General features: G+C 39.6%; 1 protein-coding gene across 5 annotated transcripts in view; it reads right to left on the minus strand.

Moving 5' to 3' along the window:
* Positions 1-20,551, minus strand: part of LOC107264809 — a 99,823-nt gene extending 79,272 nt beyond the window's left edge. For 4 of the 5 annotated variants that reach the window (XM_025081985.1, XM_025081984.1, XM_025081982.1 and 1 more), the window contains exon 1: positions 19,983-20,551. The gene's annotated coding sequence lies outside the window, so the exon portion shown is untranslated. Of the gene's footprint in view, positions 1-7,295; positions 7,360-19,982 lie in introns of those variants that run through there. The other variant, XM_025081983.1, reaches the window with a different exon arrangement.
* Positions 20,552-20,786: the final 235 nt, after the last annotated feature.

A 20,786-nucleotide genomic window follows, 5' to 3' on the forward strand; every position in this document is an offset into this window, starting at 1 on the left:
ACCCGTACCTATGTGTATACACACGTGACGTCATACACGTATTATACGATCAATAAATTAAGAGAAAGACAACTGTAATCATAATCGTGCCTATCAGTTCCATCGATTAGGATTTTATTTTCACGTAAAATATATATATATATATATATATATATATTTTTTTTTCCGATGTAAATCCGATCGGTGGTAATTCCCCTATTTTTCTTTCATTTATTGCCCGCTATCTAATACACACGTAATGCGTAGATAGCGTAGAAGAAAAAATCATTTCGTACAAATATAATAATACAACGCGGTCGTTGTCTTCCACTGCATCCTAACTTCTATCATTTCTCATTTCAGAAGGCAATTTCGAGTCTCGTAATTCACTAGAAAAAAAAAAATATATATATATATATATATATATAAAACATTTTTCTCAGATAATCTTTCGACACGCAATACTGCACGAGATAACCCAGGGAGAACCAACGTATAAATTTGCTCCCGAAAATTTATAAGGAACGTCGTTTCACCCTGGTCTGAGTACATATTAAAACCTTCAATCCTCAGACCTAATTTTCATATCGACTGCAACGCATTCCAAATGGATTTACCCGTAATCCACTATAAAACCGTTCATTGTAAATCCAATGAATCTTTCCTAAAGATAAGTCGATCCTGACTTCCAATCACGACCTTGATATCCCTTCGCTTGCCCTAAGGGTGCATTTTGATAGAAGCAATTTCAGCGACAAATATAATTTATTATGGGATATCGAGCTGCATGATTTTTAATTTCCTGATTAAATTTTCAACTACAATATATATATATATATATATATCGATCTGTCGTACGATGCAATGTACCATTAATTGTTCTCTCTCTCTCTCTCTCTCTCTCTCTCTCTCTCTCTCTCTCTCGCTATACCATCTAGTACATTCGCGGCCGTTAAGTTCGGCTCGCATGAGACACGAAGGTTCTGGGCGACAGGCCCGCGTTTTGTTAACACCGCAGGCCGTGCATGCCGGTAATAGTAAACGATCAATTACATCCCTGCCGTAAAATCGCGATTGCAGACCGTACAGAGCCTTTAGGTACAGACGATTGAGGATCACTGCTGAGAGCTGATAAATTGTGGCGTTTAACGTAATTTCAGGCAATTTGAAATTTCGTTAATTGCACAACATTAACGGTACGATGAAAATTGCCACGGTACGTTTCTCGTACGGAGGCGTTAATCTTGCCGTAGAAAAAATACATTGTTTCACGATGTGCGCGCTAAATGCATACAGAAAATAATAAATGGCTGAGGTACTCAGGAAATGTTTTATCCATACATATATATACACATATGCATATATGTCTATGGACTTAAAGGTAGTACCACAGAAATATAGGCGCATAGAAATATTTTCGTAAAAAATCATATATGTATATACATACAATGTGCAGCCAAGAAAAATACGTCATATCTACACGTGTTCCTTGTTTACATTTCGTCGCAATAAAGTCGACCCATCGAAAAACCAGGAAATGCTGTTTCCAATATACTCCAGATACTACCAGACGAGAAAAAGACATTACGCGTTAAAGCCTACTAAGCATTTTAGCTGGCAAAAAGAACCGAGCCAACCGTCAGACCGTTTATTACGCGATAAATTAAAGTACCAAGTGCCGTCCTAAATTACACGAGTGACCCATAAAATGTTAGCTATCAATTTTTGATGGATGTTGAAAAGAAAAAAAAAAAAAGTTAAAGACCGTATACCGTAAAATTAAAAGTCATTACGAACTGCTGTCGCCGCTGATGATAATGTTACCCTTAGTAAAATTGAGCATTGCCAATGACGTTTTGCCAGGGAGAATGACGTGTTAAATTGTGACAAGTAACCGAGAGTCTATCGGCTGCCATTGATTACCGCAAGGAAACTGTTACTGTTAGTGATAAATTATACTAAGGGTACTTTCCATAAGGGCGGACGTAGTTGAGGAAATAGTGACGTTTCCATGTAAAAAATTTTTCCCCTCATTAATTCCTATACATAAAGCTACTAATATCAAAGCCGGCCGACCCTTCCTGAACCAACGTACAGTATTCACGTAGTAAGTCACTAAAGACTGCAGGAAGGAAGTCGCGGCTGACACGTCTCACGATTTAATCCCCAGAAAATACAACCCCTTGGTACCATGGTTGCGCAGGACAATACACAGGGCCGGAATATGGCTCTTGAGCATTAGGAAGTAAAGTGATCCGAAACAGGATAGAAACACTCGAGTTTCTGACGCATGCCCGACATACACGGAGTCCCGGTTGAAATTTTTTGTTATTCAGGTAAAAATTAAGACTTGCCATAATTTTTCTGTAATTCAAGACTTTTGACGCGAGCTAAAGCCCCTTATGGATTTTTCGTTGAAACTTTGCGAAAGATTTTCGTTAATTCTTATCACTCTTTCTTTTAACCCTTAAAACTTGACTGGGCCGCTTTATCACTGTACAGATAAGAGCCTCGCTCCTATGCTCGAACCCATCAACCCTCCAAGATAAGATCTTATATTCCTAAACAAATCTGACCTTTCCATCCACTTCGTGTCATCCTCTGGGATTTGGAAAGAAAAAAATATTTTTTTTATCTCTCTTATCAATCTTCAAAATGTTCGCCGATACTGGCTTGGCTGTCGTAAATGGTCGATGCATTTGTTCGCTCCACCTGACTCTCGTTAAAATCTCTTTCATTTATGCTATCGTAAAGCTTTGAACTTTGCCCCTTACCCGTCACACGATTATGAACCATTACGCAGCCTGCACGCGTTCACCATAATTATTCCGCAGCTACGTCGAGCTATCCTCTGGCCGCTGTCACGGGTTATCACTGTTGCGCTAAGGGGGTACAAGTTCAACGTGCCAAGTTTCACGTTAAAGCAGGGGGATTAAAACTTGCTGGAAAAAAAAAAGAAGGTCCCACAAAATATTTTTACGATAACGAGACCATCGGGAGAACCCTGTCTCGTAACCTTCAGACGCTGTACGTCACTGTGAAAATGTTCAAGGTTGAGATTCAGGTTCGTGAAACCACACTCGTTTACACTGTTACGAAGAGAATCGGACACTGAGAAGCTTTTGGCGAGTGACTTGTGCCGACGAACGACGATTAACCTCAAAATCTGCACGATACCACTCGATATAATTTTGCGACGTTGAGCGGCTCAAATATTTTCGAGTCTTCGTTCCCGATATGGTCGATCGGGTGATAGAACGTAAAAAAAAAGATGAACAGGCGCGCCTAATGACCCGTGGCTTATTTTACACAGGGAGGGAAATATGGGTTCGCGTATACTATATTACGTGTATAGTATATACCTAATCGAATAATTTCGTTTTGCAAAATTCCCTTAATCGCTATCAGATCGCCCGTGGCCCTCTGGCAGCTAGTATCTGTTGAATGATTAACCCGATTTGGTGGCGCCATAATCTCCCTGTTCAATTTCCTGCTTTGTTCTACGTATGTGGTGCGGGAAATTAATTATTTATCACCCCATATATTTTATGCACCTCGATTACTGTTACGATTATTAGGTACGTATTCAGACTGTACGTATGCACTGCCGTATGAAGCCTTGGGAGATATTTTTTATAAGCGACATTAATTCCACCGATTAATGGCAGCCTATCGCGGGGCTACGGGATTTTAGGGTAAAACCGGTGGATAAGGATACAGTGGAGCTCGAAGGTAGTTCAAAGTGCTTAGGGGCTGCTTAACAGGAGGGGAAGCAGGGAGAGTAGGGGAGGGGTTTTTGAAGGGTGGGTAAAATAAAACCAGCGAATTTCTTAGGAAATTAACGTTACGTCTGGCGAAGGAGCTAATAAAAGTGGTAGAAATCGAAAGCTACGTGGTTATGGATAAATAATATTGGCAGGATGGTTCAAAAGGCTCGCTTTGAGTGAACGACGTTTCACGAGCCGACGGACTGATAAATTCTACGTTCATTTTGCTCGGTGGTTGAACGAGACGAGGAGTGCTGGATGTTGTGGGCAAATTTTTGGACACCCCTTAAAAAAAGAAGCTGCCGCTTCTGGTTTTCACAGTCCGTGGGTTCATCTGTAACGAGGAATGAAATTATTGCGACGCCGGCAGCATCCCGCCGGGACGAATGTGTCAATAACAAAGAAAATGGGATGTGGCTGAAAATTGCGGGAAAATGAATAAAAAGGGGAAAAATTTCGTAACAGCTTTCGGCCGGACGATCGATACGGCAGTCGACGTAACCGGTATTGAAATGTCTTTTCGTGAGGATATGAAACTTTGAAAATTCTCCGGTTCTACTGGCGTAGTGAAAACGTCCTGTGGAAAATGTACGACGTGAAGTTGGCAAAGTGATATAAATTTTAATGACGAAAATGAATTTCGATCGCAACGTGGTGTCAGAGTCGCCCATTAAGATGTCTATCTGGAGGATCTTTGGTGAAAAATAGAGAATTAAATTTTTGGATTTTTTTTTAACCAGAAAATAATTTTTTACAATCAGTTATTTTTGGTCAAAAGAGATTTTGAGAATTATACAGTGAGTTGAGCTTGACTTTTGTATTCGCACGTGATACGATTTTTGTTATTTAAACTGCCCTAACGCTGCCCTAATCCACTCTGGCGCGTCTGATAAACGGTTTAACGTGGCTGATATCGCTGCGACAGATCGTGGCGTAACGCGATCCTCGATTTCGCTATTCAAGGCCAAAACCCAACGGGGGATTTGTGTATGGCAGTCGTGAAAAAAATTTTGATTAAAAGATAGCAATAATGCTGTCGACAAATTTACACCGCACTCGGAGATTACAAAGATGTGAAAGGGTCGATCGGTGTGAAGTCAAGTGGCAGTCGACGAGTTTATCTTGATTTATCAAACTGAATTTTCGCAGGTCACCTTACGGAAAGAAAATCGTATCGTAGGGAACGGGACTGGTTTTTTTTTTTTTTTTTTTTTTTTTTTTTTTTTTTTTTTTTTTTTTTTTTTTTTTTTTTTTTTTTTTTTTTTTTTTTTCGAAATTTCCGTGACTTTCTCCCTTTTTTTTCAAACCGCTTGCGCAATCATATAAACGGGATTTCATTCGTTTCTGAAATAGTCGTAATTTTGGAGAAAAAAAAATGTAACGAGTTTTTTTTTTCAAAAAACAATTTTTCGCTGTGACGTATGAAATTTCGAAAATAAATTATCGCGGCTTTTACATTCATTTTTTATTTGAATGAAAAAGACCATTTTCAATATCAATATCGTCAGAATTTAATGTTTTCTATAAAAAGAAAATGATAAGCAATTCCTCACTGATGTCCTTTGTACATAAAATAACTGTCGAGATTCATGAACTTATGTCGTATCCTGTCTGCAGGACCTTCGCCAAAGAATTCTCCTGCTACAATTCTATTTCTACAAAGCAGGGTAGAGGTTGGCCAAATATTTTACTTGACAGTGATAGAAGCTACGTATAAGTATACTTCTTCAATCTTCTAGTGTCTATATATATATATATATATATATCCATAGGAATATGAATCGAGCCAAGGATACCGTACAGATATGTACATGGCGCGTTACCTTTGCAGGAATTGAACTCGATAAAGGTCCTGAGAAAGCTCAGTGACCCCAATAAATAAAAAAACTTGAGAGGACCCGGTTACTCCCCGTATTCTGCAGAATAAGGACGAAGGGGGGATGGCAGAGCAAGCGGAGTTAAAAAAAGGACATAAAGGGAAACGCGATACAAAATAAAGTAAAGGTCAGCTGTCTAAATTAGGTCAAATGGATTGTCTAGCCGAGTATATTTCCAAGATATCTAACAGAAATTCATCCTGGAATGAACTTTCGAGATATTTTTATACAATGATACCAAAGTAGTCAACCGAAGATTTTCCACTTAGCTCATAAATCTCATGGATTAAAGAGATAAGAGAAAGGATCATGCTGTATTTTTATGAAAGGATACTTCACCCCTATTTCTCATTTCCGCGACCAACCATCGAGCTCGTATAAATAGAATATTTTTTTTCATAAAAATAAAAAAAAATACATTCCACGTGAATTCCGATTTTTTTTTGTAAAAAATTTTGTTCCATACTCCATTTTGTATTTTCTATCAAATTTGTAAAATATATATACACAAACAGGTAATCACTTGTCAGCGTCATCCTCCACCCAGAAGGACCTTCTTAAGTCCTTGTGATACAGAACGCAGTATCAGTCTCTCTTTGTTATTGAAGATTAAATGTCCTTCCGTGACAGGCTGTCCAACGTTGCTGTCCAAGGTAGAAAATAAAAAGAGTAATTCGCACGAGACAATCTCTTCTCCAACCTAGTCCGACCTGCCGTAATACACAAGACCCATTCATTTTGAATCCACATACCGACCGATAATACGCGCGCCGCTTATCGAATCCTTCCAAATATTCGATTCTAGCCGAAATTCCGAAACGCAGAAAAAGACCAATTGCACGAACAGCCTGAAATATTATTGTACGTCGGAAAATAAAATCCTTTTTTCCCCTATCGCGAAAGTAATTTGAAGGTGTAAAAAAAAGGCCTGCACGGAAAAAAAAAACAAGAAAAATTATCAGCCCTCCTGCCACGAAAAACTAAATGAATCGCAGAAAATAAAAGTGAACAATAAATTCCTTTCATACGGTAGAGTAGGTTACACCGTGTTACGGACGTGGTGCCATTACCGCTCTAGAGTGGACGCTGACCGGCATACTCGAGTTTACTAGAGAAACGTAAACATTTGTAAAAAGAAGTGAAAAGCGGAGTACAATTGTACAGTATACATGCTCCGAAAGTACCTTAGTCGAAATGTATATCGCAAGTGTAAATACCTCTTATCCCGTCTATCAGCAAAGCGTACGTTATAAAAAGAAATACCTTCTCCATATAAAGTCCGGATTAAGTAGACAAGAAAAATTGCATCGAGCGAGTCTGTCCTAGAGATTTACGAGAATGCATATTTAATGTTAGTACAGAAAAGGAAGCGATGACAAAATTTGTTTTTTAAACTGACAAAAATTATTTGTACATTTCCCACTTCTTTGAGTCTACCGAGGCGATTCTCTGAGACGCTTAGGAGCGAGAAAGAATGAAAAAGACATAACGTTAACAGAGTATATTATAAAAAGGTATAGTTCACGCGAATACACTGAATCAATGGGCCCATTGTTCTCGGTCCTAATTTCTCGACGATGCAGACAGTCCGCGTCACGCGATGGTAATACAATACTACGTTGTCTACGTGAAATCTAAATAAACGAAATCTTATATCGTGCACTCAATGTACCTTCCTCGTGAGAAGACAGCGCCGTTACTGGTGTTCGGGCCAACGCTATACTGACTGCTACTCGCTTTCGCACCCCACGAATTACTGCTCGGGAACGCGAGCGCGACCCCAATGCGCATGCGCGACTCACCCTTGTGCTTCATAAGCAGAAAAGCACGAAAAAACATGAGCAGCACCAAACAACCTCTCCGCCACCCTGCCGGCTTCACCTACATTTCCCCTTCTGAATCGACAATGCAAATTGCATCTATTGTGCAGTTGGCGCAAAGGATCTTCATTGGGAATCGAATAAATGTTAGGTACACGGCAATTCGAATATTCATATAGAGCGATATAGTAGCTATCGGAACGACGAACTTTATTCAAACCCTTTAGAGCCGAGCGGAACATAATTTTTATTTAATATAGAATTCTACCTTATCGACCGTTTAGTTTTTTTGTTTTTTTTTCAAAGGCTCAAAACTGAGCGTTATTAAATATGCATAGTAAAAACTTACGAAAGACTTGCTTACCCAGTTTGGTTTAACCTGCCAATTATCGACTACTACTCTTTCGCTGATTGGACCATAATACAGTCGGCGGTAAAGGGTTAAGATACTTGACCCAATGGTAATGATACTCTTTGTTCGACCCTTTCATTGTCGTACTTTGTTTCTCTTTTTCAGTGAATTTTTGCGATGTTTGGTATTTCTACCTTTTTTTGGCTTGCTGATTACGGATTGGATTTCAGACTCGAAAAACTGAAAATGGTAGATATATTTGATGTTCGAAAAGGAAAATAAAAGTTGGAAGTGTACTGGCAGTGAAAGGGTTGAAAATAGTGAATGAAAATTTCAAACGAGTAACAATAGGAGATAACCCATCAGTCTAGGTAAGTTTCTGACGAAGGTCCCTTCCGATTTTCAAATTTCTCCTAAGCGTCGACCGTTGCGCAATGGCAGTTTCATTTGACCCAGGCGGATGGTAGTTAAACGTGCATATATATATATATATATATATATATATATATATATATGCGCGTGTGTATGGTGATACGGCAATTAGTATTCCATAGAGGCGCAAAACCGTTCAGCTTTGCTCTACAATTTCCATAGTCAATCCAGCTGCCTTGAAAACGTCAGACTAACCGAACTACAAGACAAGATGGCAGCTATCGTCGCGACGGGAATCGAATATCAAGCGAGACGTATCTGAAATTTGCTATGAAAATGGTCAGCGAGGAAATGAATATTACATTAAAATATGTGATTTTCCCTTTCCGATAAGAGGCTCGGTGGTTTTTTAATAGCCATTAAGACGAAAGGAGCCTTAGTCTCTTATGGCACCGATCGGCGTAGGTACGGTAGCCCGAGAGTATTGCTGAGAGTCTCTCGAGCAAGTCTTTCATAGCTCTACGGGCTGCTACTTACGCTGTGCTCTGCTACGCAGCCATCTAGGGTTACTTGATCTACGCCAATGGGAGACGCGAAACTCGACTGTGACTTCCAAACAAACAGGGAATCGATAAGACGATGACAAAGCCCACGCGACGGAATGCTACTTTTTCAATGTCTCATCTGTGAGGCCAGGTCGCTTCTTAGCATACAGCCGTGACCCTCTTTTTTTTTTCTTTTTTTTAGAACCCTAGGGGGCAAGATTGCCTGACAGACGCGAATATAAAAAATCTAAAGAATAACTAAAAATTAAAATAAATACAACAATGAAAGGTAGGATTGAGAGAAAACAAAAAGAAAGAAACGTAAAACGTAGTAAATCCAACAAGATATTAAAATCCATGGGAATCGGATCTCACATAATATTTTAAGGACTAAAGGTCTTCTTCTTTGCATCAGATAATCGACTTTTCTTTTCCTTTCATCGTACACGTCCTTTCCACGTTTCTGGAACTTTGACTTTCATCCATAAAATCAATCCTTCGATATCTCTGTCGAGTATCCCCTGCTACTGCCGTTATCCGTACGCAGGCTCTGATAAATCTATAATATCAAAGAAAGTAAATAAAAAAAAAAAAACTATACATACAGTAACGCATCTTTGTATCCAATTTGCGAATATAAAGATCCAAGTTAAAATAATCATTAACGCTGTACGCGTTAAGGAAGAAAAGAAATTTCTTATACAACCTTTATCCAGAAACCCCCCATAAAAAAATCCTTGAACAAGATTACCCAAGTTTCTTAGAAAATTGCATCAGGGTCACAAGTATGATTAAAAGTTGAACATCAGTTTATAACACGTTCTTGTTAGCCAGTCGATAACAATCTAAAAATATCGATTACCAAAGACCATTATCAACTAAGATCGGTCAGTCAACGATATTAATTTTACAACGTGAATCACCTATCCAGGATCGACCTTAATTAAGGAAAACTTTCCTTAGAGTGTGAAATCCTGTTGAACGCAGTAGGCAAGTAAGTTCCCAAGTTTATAGCGCGAGAGAAACGGATGGCTCGACGACGATGTAGCTTGCAGCATCCAGCTTTCGAGTCTCGGAGCTTCCTATAGGTAATACACTGGAGGCGAGCCCTGCCTTCGAGTAAGCGAATAAGTAAGTTCCCAAGTCAAGTACACGTTAAGCGTGCTATTGTAATCCATTATGTATTCGTCGAAGGCAGCCAGGGTGAATCTGTCCAAGTTCATCCTCCAGTACCCAGTTTGATCTACAGGGTTAGGAAAATAGCTAGATCAGTAAACTGCAGCCATATTCTCAACGTTATATCAAGATCTACCGTACTCGACTATAGATTTGCAAGAACTAGTATACTGTATGTAGATAGATAGTATATGCAATACCTATTACGCCGTCCCACCCAGCCAAATTTAACGGCTGCTACGAACATCACGAATGATTTCGCTGCCGATTAATGACTTTGCTCTAACTACGAAACTCTGGTTGACGTCGTAAATCTTCTGTCGGTATCTAAGCAGCTGGTTGAGCTGGCTGCGGATGTCTGGGTAAGGCTGACTGAAGGTAGCCAAACTTCGTTCAGCGTAGTATCACGGATCCTCTTGGAACATCTACAAGGAGCAAGGGGCTAATTGTATTTCGGTTAAACGATTGGCCAAGTGGAGTAAACGATCGGGGTTTTTCGTCTAGGGGAAAAAAAAAAGATTTTGGATAACGCGATCCCAAGTGCCATTCGTGTGGAAGAATCGTGGCGACTCGTGCGTTAAGAACTTTTTCCCCGGAGACGACTAACCTGCCAGATAGAGAGGGTCAACGCGAGGTACCTGATTAAGATGGATATCGCCTCTGATCCTCCTAGGTATCTTCTTCCCGGAGTGTCTCCATCCTTTGCCTGCCGATATTACAGGATCGATTGAACAAATAGTCGCCAGGATAAGTCTGAGTGAACAGAATGCTCCGTTGAGAAGGGGCATATATATATGTATATATATCGAACGTGACACTAGTCAGTGTCTATCCCTTTAAAGTGATTAACGTTCAATGATCCAGTACAATGTCTCCGTGTTAAAAGGATGCCCTTGCTTTTTCAACGAGTCAAACCTTCGCCGGAAACGTCCACGAAGAAGCCGTACGGTACGAGATAACATCCCTTCGAGGGATGTAAAACCTTTTTGAAAAATCCTTTGACCCGAGAACTCTATGACGTAGATCCACTGCTCCTCGTGAATCCATTTCAATTTTCGTCATCGCTTTGGCTGAATCTACGGGAAAATATATATACGTACACATGCAGGGTCCTTAACGAGAAAATAAAACTTCGTCGCACAGAAACTGGCGTCAGCAGGTGTCAAAGGACACTGATGGAAACTGCCTTTACAGTACGTAACCACTACCTACGGTTCACACAAAAGAATTCTTCAATTCACCTTTGCCACGTATGAAATTCAACGAAAAGCACGCGACGATCTAACCTCGATATATCATAACTTTACGTAGCGTCCTAAGATATCGAAAAACGACAGAGAACGTGCTGCCATCTACCGTCTGTACTAGCAGTCTACTAGACTGATTCTCGGGAAGCGTCCCTTCTTGAATTCGGCTTAGGACGCAAATTGCTCGCAATCGAGGGACAATTTCGTCCATGATGGAGGGAAGCACCGATATAGCAGGCGAGTACAGTTGCGCCTAAAGATAATTTCACCTAGAAAATAAAGGGTAAAAAAAAGTATTCCCTTAAAAAATATTGCGTAACGTACAAATTTCATAAATATTTTACACAGATATTATCGGTGTTAACAACAGGTATGTTAATTTTAACAAATGTTGTATATCCTGTTTCCTTGTTCTTTTTTTTTTACTTTTTTTACCATAACCGTATCTCAAGATTATCACGTTTTTTTTTATATTTCCGATCAACCGCCCAGTGACGCTGTAAGATCCGAATTAAACTCCAGCCTTGCTGACTAGTGACTGGCGACTCATTGAAAAAGGATTAAATGCGGCGCAGCTGCGTGACGTGTAATATAGGTTGGCGAATAGTTCGTGCATGTCCATGATTGCAGCATCGTAACGAGCCAGCATTATAAATAAACCCGAGTGGAAGGACAATTTCTCGCTTTTATTCAGCCCTCCCGCTTACTAATAAGTCTAATGCCTCCTGACGAGTCTCCAGGCGCTAGTAGTCTCCGTTATTCGGTGTAAACGTCTATATACATATATACAAAGCAGCAAAGAGACTGCAGCAATACGAACAGTAGACGGTTAGGTATGAAAATGAAAAAGAAATATAGTACAACGAGTTTATGCAATTTAACCGTTTGACTGCTAAGCAATTCTCGTAAGAACGCACGAAAACTGCGGGACATATTTTGACTTGATGTTATCAAGTAAAACACTCTCATTTAGACAAATATCAATCAATTTTAATAATTCTTCTCGTATTATAAAGAAACAATATTAATTGTGATTGTGAATAAGAAAAAAATAATCATTAAATTGTTTTTTTCTTTGAAAATTTAAATTTATAAAAAGATAAAGTTTATTGATCTTCTCTTATCATCAGCACGTAAAGGATCATTTTGATTAGGGGAAGATCACTGACTCTTACATGAAAAATTTATGTATAACAACTATGTTTTACCGCACAAATAGCGCGAAGGCCTTTTAGCATGCACTCGTGTTACAAAGTACGCGTGAGGTCAGGTCAGACTACGTTCACTCCCACGGAGCAACAAAGACACACTGAAAACTCGCAGCGCAAAAGCCCTGCGTCGCGGTTCTCGAGACAAATGAACGCAGCCCTTTTGCGCCGCGTAGCAGTCAAACGGTTAAATTAAAACACCGCGCCGAAGGCAACGCCGAATTAAAACTAACCAAGAGGTCGGGAACGCTGAAAGAATTGGTTTTCACGTTTTCAAGAAAGTTTGCCAAGTCTTACCATCCGATTTTAAGGTTAACTCGCTTTCGAAAATCTCGAATGAAAACATCAGCGCCAAAACGGATGCAACTTAGGTACCCCCGTTCAAATTGAATTAGGCATACGAGCCACCGTTGGCTCTGCTTGGTAATATTATCATTTTTGAAAAACCACCCACGGCTGGATACGTCAGGCGATTACTTGGCATTTCCAACTAGAGAATATTTAAACGCTTTTAAATATATGTGTATATATATTTATGATTAAACATCGATTGAATGTGCAATCATGAAAGAGTTTTACGTACTGTCGGAGTCCCGGTTTCGCGTTTTAAAGAAAAATGAGTTTTCCCTGCAGAGTTGGAAAATTGAAAAGCGTCCTCGGAGAGGGAAAAAAGAGACGCTGGCGCCCGATTAGACGAAAATTTACTACGGGGATCCAGGATTGCCAGGTAGGGTTTCGCGAATTTAACTTTCCCATTGACCCCGATCCTCCTCTGGCGGTGAACTTCGATAAACATACGTGTACAAGCATATACCAGCTATATTGAAAATATATGCTATATCAGAACGTACTATATATAGGGTGCATATGGGATCTCTCTGGAAATTCGTGAATTTGCAAATTCAGACCGAGGTTTCGCGCTCTAGCGATTCCGTAACAGAGCACCCGGCAAACTACTGACTAATTCAACCCTCTCCGTTAACCTTTTATTTTCCCCCACCCCGGCCACGGATATATATACAATGGCAGATAACCATGCTTTAACTTTTGTTCCACCCTCGTATTTATCCAAGCCCATTTTCAAGAGAAATTCTTAAATTTTCATATTAACAGTATCAAGAACACCCCGTTCGCCCCTATCGTTAACCCTCCGTATAGATATACAATTTTTTGCCCCTAATAGCCAAGAGGAGTGGTCGAAGCAAAAAAAAACTATATAAAAAACCATTAAGGGATCATCACAGTGTGACCGTCCGAAAAATAGCCGATTTTCGAGATTTTTTTTTTAGGTGGATAGAATAAGGTAATCGGTATAATTTTTTTTTTTACAAATTGAAGCATCTATGAAGTATACAAAATGATTTTTAACAAATTTCTTTATGTATTATTTAACGTTGTTTTTATTTGTGAAAAACTGAATGAAAAAAAATGGTCTTCCATGGTGGCCAAGATTACCCTGAAGTAATGCGAAAGCGGTTCCAGGGTGGATCCATGTCAGCATAACGGGAGGTGGTTTAAGTGCATTTTCACTATCCATTTATTCCATTTTAAAGCATTTCCACCTATCATAAAAAAAAACATGATGGCCAAGATTGCGGGCGCAAATTTTACCTGAATCAAAAATTTCAAATGGTTTATAAATCTGTAGGAAAGCCGCTACGCTCCTATGGAGGCTTTTTTGTTGTTAGTGAAATTTAAAAAAATGACGTCGGTTTGAACAAAACGTATAAAATTTAGCCTTTTTTTTCGAGAGTTTTTCGTAAAACAAAATAGGAAGATTTCAAAAAAAAGAAAAAGCTTCCATAGCAACATAAGAAATGACACGAAGTATGTTCTGTTAAAATTTGAAATGGATAGCTTGAAGATTCTTCCTTTGAGAGTGGCCACGGTTTTGAAAAACACCATTCCGAGAAAAACGCGTTTAAAGTTCGGAGTGCGTCAGGTCTGACCTTCCAATCCCTTTTTCTAAAAAAGGCTGTAGCGACCGAAATAATTCGAATTTCGACATAAAAATTGGACGGAATGTGTATAACCGTGTATACTGTCAGATAATAGAAAAAAAGTCGATTTTTTGAAAATTTTACACTGTGATGATCCCTTAAGAGACTTTGAGATTGTCCAAAGGAAAGATTTCACGGACAAGCAGACTGCTCAACTATGAACCACCCTTTAATGTCCCACAGGCAGGGAGGATTTATAAATTAATTTTAGCCGTCGCTACAGAATCGTCAACGATTACAATGGTATATAGAAAAGCCACAGAGAATATCGGCGTATGACGCGACTCGTTCGTTCGCCGTCCTGTCACGGGAGTCGCTAGTTTCTCCAAGATATAGAGAACATATCCGCTAGGGATTTCTAGGGATATAGAGTTGAAGCTGAAGCCACTGACGTTATCACTGACACTATTACGCAACCAGTGCTGCAGGTATAGGAAACACATAGGCTCGAAAGGTTAAGCCACGGGTGCCAACCAACCACGTACAGTCCACGAGGAGTCTTGTTTCTGGCAGCTTGATAGCTTTGGTTGAACGTGATATAAGCAAAGCCTACATCCACACCTATAATCCGGTACTGCTATAGTCGGTACTGTTATACAAAATTATATACAGACAGCTACGGGCAGTGCTACCGGTGGCCTTTCAGTGCATCAGCGCCAACCACCTAACCTGCCTCTATTCTTTCTTCCTGAAACTGCGGACCCAGTATACGTACCTGCGCGTACCTGCACGTACCTGGATGTACCCGATAGAACGTCATTCCTGCCTACGTATATATGTATATTACCATCGGTACAGTTGCCCTCGACGGTCTGCAGGAGCCTCGAACTAATTCCAACTAAATACATTAGTATAAATGCGCGTACATACGGCAAACGGATATGTGGTATATATTGCATGTACATACGGGAAGTGAAATTCGGACGTGTATCCGTACATGAGGAATGGCCGCAAGAGGATTTTCCGTTTGGCGAGAATCAAACTCGTAACAAGTTTGATAGCGAAAGAGTAATTTTGAAATTGTTAGAGAGAGAGAGAGAGAGAGAGAGAGAGAGAGAGAGAGCGAAGTTAGGAGTAGAAGAAAATAGTCTCGTTATCATTGATCTTAATCTTTTTTCACTTCCTTGTCTCCTCCGTTGAAACCCTCTGGTGGAATACGTTGGTATTTATTCTCAGCGAAAGAAATTGGCGGTGCGATTTATTTTCATATGCCACGGCAGAGAGAGAGGGAAAACGTCCGTTCGTAAGGGACGACAATTTTTCAAGGAAAGTCTGCCTTTGATTTTACTAAATTGGCTGGTTAATTTACGAAAATTTATCACGTACGCGCTTGGCCCGTTTTCTTGAAATTTTCACGAATCTCGGAAGGATCTTTACGGTAAGTTAGACGGTTAAACACACTTGGCGAAGATTGTTACGTTAATAAGGATAAACTTCACCCCTGAGTCGTACTTCGTATTAGGCTTTCTGGTCCTAGCAACTTTTCCGGATTATGTAACCCGAGTGAATTGCTTCAATATAAATCAAGAATTTTCTCTTGTGGGCGAGTGGTTTCAATTGTTCTCTGGGGAACAGCCGGAGGATGAACTTTCGAGAGAATTGTACTCTGTTGATTTCTCATTTTGTATTATTCTCTTCTTCTCTCTCTCTCTCTCTCTATCGGTTTCTCTTTCTCCGTGGTACTTTTCAAGTAAATTGATCTGTCCCTATGTCTCCCCTTCACTCTTCCTTCCTCCTTGGTACTTTTCTGTTGCACGCTTTTATGCTTTTTTTCTCTTTCACAGCTTCGGCACACGTAACGGGACCCTTAGGAAAGGCAATAATAATAAAAAAAGGGATTAAAAAAATTCCGAATGTAACTCCAAAGAAAATTATAATCATTAAGATCGAAAACATTGGAAAACTTCTATACCAGCAAGAAGGCGAAGCAGCGAAATTCAGATAAACGAGATACGCTACAGTGTAAATTAAGAAAAAGTTTTACCTGCCGGGCCGATGATAAACGGCAAACAATTTCAGAAAGAGGCGTCCGCCCGCCGCGGCGAAAAAGTAACGCCGGTTGAGTTATACTTCCTCTATAAAACCCTTTTGTATCCATTAGCCTGACCTGGCTTCCTTGAAGGGAAACAGATAACAAGGGAATAAAGGTTGAGATTAAAAAAAATAAAAATGAAGAAAATTAATGATAATGGGAATACGAAAAACGAAATCCTGCCTGGTTTGGTCGTCACAAAGCAAGTTGCGCGTCGCCTAAATGTCATCGTAGTGTCGTACGACTTGTGTAGATGTCGCTACTGGACGTTAATAAGATTGCAAAATATATTTTTTCCAACGCTGCACGGAAAGTATACAGTTTGTGCACTAAAAAACAAGCACAAAATGGTCCATTCTCGATGAGTTCGGAGTCTGCGAGAATCATCAAGAATCGGCCAGTTTCTGTTTCTTTTTGGTGCATAAACTGCGAACTTTCCGTACATTGTTGCAAAAAATAGTATACACCACGCGGACAGTAAACTGAGCACCCGGAACTGCTCGATAGAATGCCCGAGGCGAAGCCGAAAGCTCAGTTTTCTGCCCTTGTAGTGTAATATACTATTTATTTACTCTTTGCAGGGACTTTTCTCTTTACGCTTCAATCCCGCACGTCAGTCGCAAGCACGACTGGTCACTCGTTGATATGGAAACGAAGCTTTTTAACAGAAGGATTCACTCTACGAGTTCACTTTGACACGTGGGCTTAATAGGCTTCCGCCATTGATATTCATTTTAGTACTATGATATTCAAGCTGCAGGATATATTATTCATGTGTCTTTGACTCTCTCTCTCTCTCTCTCTCTCTCCGCGATCTCCACAGTAGTGAGGTTAGAATACATGTACTTTTCAAACATAAAGTAGCGTCACTTCTGTCAACATACATAATTCTCATTGAGGCAGTAACGCTACTGAATTTTTTTACAAGATATTTTATGCAGTTTACCCTTTGGCCTCGAAGGAGGCTAATGAATTTATCATTTTAGCACTGCACTGAGATCGATCTTAAAATTGAAACGGTCCATTTAGAATAATCTCTAATTATATTTTACATGGTTTTTATGATAAGAATAATTTATGATTTTACTGTGACTGTACCTACAGATGCGTTTCCGTTTTATTTAATCCATCACGAATTTCTTATATGCAAACACAAATTCTCGGACGTCCAAAAAAAAAATGTGACGAGCGTCAAAGCTTCTACGGCTGTCTATGTAAAAATTACTTTTTCGACGGACCTTCCATTTCTGTAGGGATAAACTTATAATCCTTCTCAAGCGCAGCAATCCTTACAAATGCTATTGCGATTTGCGGCCAGTAAATAGACAATCTCGATTCCCTTTGGATTCATAACCTTCAAAGTTTAACACTGTATTACTTTCCCTTCGTAATTATCTGCATCGTCGAATCGCAAGAAAATCCATATTCCGCCTGAAACTTTGAATTTGACGTAAAATCGACTGTTCATTGTGGTAAAAATCTTTTAGTGAGCTTCCACTCTTCAAAAAATGTTCACAACGACATTTCTTTCCTCCGTTAATCATAACTATTTGGTGGTCAGTCGTATTAACATTTACAAGACCGAAAGCCACTTTAGTGGCGCGAGATCGAGTTAAGCATTTTATTCCTAACCCACTGACATTGATGAAAAAGTTCTAGCACGAAAAAAACAAAAAAGTCAGTCAAAAACATGCCGGACTTGCAAAGGCTAATCCAACCTCGCAGACCCACCTTTACGATCGTACAATGAAATCCATGGAAAGTAGAGACAAATACGTTTTACGCGTATCACGGCTACGATAAACTGTTACCTTAAGGCGTATTTAAATTATACAAATATTTATGTACACAGCTATATATCATTTCTAAATAATGTATAGTATCGTTTGGAGAACGTACCTTATTGTATTTTCAAAGATATGGAACGTGGCCTTGTATGAGATATTCGTAATACCGTGAGAATATGCCCTCCGTGATTTTAGGTTACGTAATACTTTTCTCAACTTACCTTACGTAAGTCCATAAAGTCGATTCACTGTATATTTCATTAAAGCTGCTACTTTGATATTCGAAATCAGCTTTGTAGCGCAAAAGCACTGAGCTTTATCAAATTGCTCAAATATTATGGCAAAACTTTTATTTTAGGACAAGGGACAAAAGTACGAAAAAAAATCATGATCCAAACGCATTAAAGGCCAAATGAAATCGCATTAGGTAAACTTGAAAATTGTCAGCCGTATTAGGTTTTCGTCAATCTCATTTTCAGCCTTAAATCCATTAGCAATGGAGGTAAAGCCTCAATCAAGTGAAAACACAGAAATACTTACTGTCGGATATTATTACTTTCCTTACCGAAGATATCCTATGAATCCCCAATAGTTGGACCGTGATGTCTTTGAAAGCCCAAAAGGGTCGCGAGGTAATCGAATGTACCAATTAGAAGGCGAAAATGATGAGGGTCCTAATGGGGTAAACTTGCGTATAGGAATTCGGCTACACTGGCGACATCTACCGCCGCTAAGGGGGAACCTCTTCGATCTACAACTTGAAAGCGTGGGACGTTAAGTAAGCTACGTCTTAACATTTTTTTATTACTTTTTTCTCTTTCTCTTTCCACCAGTCCACTCTGTTCTTCCTTACTTATACTTCCTAATCGGATTCCATCTAACCGGATAGACCAGCCACGTTAAATATAACGCGATCAACAGCACACACTTTGAGCCACGTATAAGAAAGGTAATTGCTACATTATGTATCATCGATTCGGCTTACAGACACCGCTTACTTAGGAGTAAATTGAAAACAACAGAAAATTTATTACCCAATCTTTAACCTTTTACAAACGGTTGATCGTAGAGCTGCAGGCTGAGATACATTGATTTCTGTATCAAAAATTAATGATAACAGGAAGGGTGTCGTTAGCTAGGGAGTGAAAAGGTAATATCGCTTACACAGCGTGGAATATGAAATGGGCTTCGATACAGTCCATCCTTTAACGAGGGTGGGTCGAGGAGCGTAAAAAGTTGACAACCAGAGAATAACAAAATTTATCTTTTATCATGACGGATGGGTGAAGGAGAGAAAACAGAGAGAAAGGGAGGGAGGGGGTGAAAAAGACAAATAAAAATATTCCATCATGGTCTGGAAATGAATAAAGCACTAATATTACAGTTCGACAACAAGGAATAAAACGCTCGTTTCAAATCCATATATTATCGCATTCTTTGAGCTACGCTGTCCCTCAAATAAAAAAAACGACAACTCATATTGAACGCCGTACCTATATATAATACGTAAAAATAAAATAGAAAGCAGACAAAGCATTATTTAAAAGTCAAAAATATATATATAAGAATTCACCGCAAGAATCCACGAGGATATGAAAAAAAACATTAAAAAAAAAAAATGTAAAAATAATAAAAACCACGTAAAATAATCTATATGACAGATACAATTCCAGAATCGTCGTAAGATTTCGAAGGAGGTCACTGTGCTGGTATAATTGAGGAACAAAAAAAGGGTTGAATCCGTATCGATCAAAAAGCTCTGCAGAAGTACGTGCATCTACGTTACACAGAGATACGTAAATAGATACGTGAGTACGTACAGTGAGCGCATGAGGAGTTGACCCCGGCACGGGTTGAATGACCCCTGCGGGACAACACTGCACTATCGATTCCCCGGCCACGTGGTTCGCTGCACCTTGGCACACCAAACCAAATCCCACCCCTAACCTTCTTTCAGCGAATCTCCACAGCGCGGCGCTTCTGTCCGACGCACAAGTTTTCAAGTAAACTGCCCACGTGCATCAACGACCAGCGTATTATGAAAACTGTACACAACGTTGAACGACAGTTCGATACGATTGAAAATTCTCACGGGGAACCTTTTCCTTCTTACGATGTTCTACCAAAGTGCGAGACTCAAGAAGCTCCGACAATGACCCACACGTTCTGAGAGCTGCGACCGAATGGGAGGTTTCTCCCCCGACGTAGTGGATGAACCCTCTTTAGCCCTCTGCTCCACTGTTCGTCGCACTAACGTTTTTTATCATGTCCCCCCACTCTATGACAATGTCTCCCCACTATAGATTCCACCAATCCCCACTTTGATTCATAGGAACTGGCCCCACGTGCGCCTGCTCGATTTTCTTCAGTCTAATTTTTTAACCCGTGGATTACTTTGAATTCAATGCGGAAACTTCAGGAGGAAAAGTTACCGAGCTTGAAGGTCTGTAAGATTGTGATACGTCTCACGGTGTAGCGATTAGAATAATGAGACGATAAAATACATACATTTAAATGTACTACGTGGAGGGAATTTTTTTTGAGATCTTTTATTTGTCAGGTAAACATACAAAAGGCGTATGCGATGCGAAGTGTTTACGATCGAATAACATTACTTAACAAAA

The sequence above is a fragment of the Cephus cinctus genome, unplaced genomic scaffold, assembly GCF_000341935.2.
Source record: "Cephus cinctus unplaced genomic scaffold, Ccin1 Ccin1_scaffold0191, whole genome shotgun sequence".
Classification (NCBI taxonomy): Eukaryota; Metazoa; Arthropoda; class Insecta; order Hymenoptera; family Cephidae; genus Cephus; species Cephus cinctus.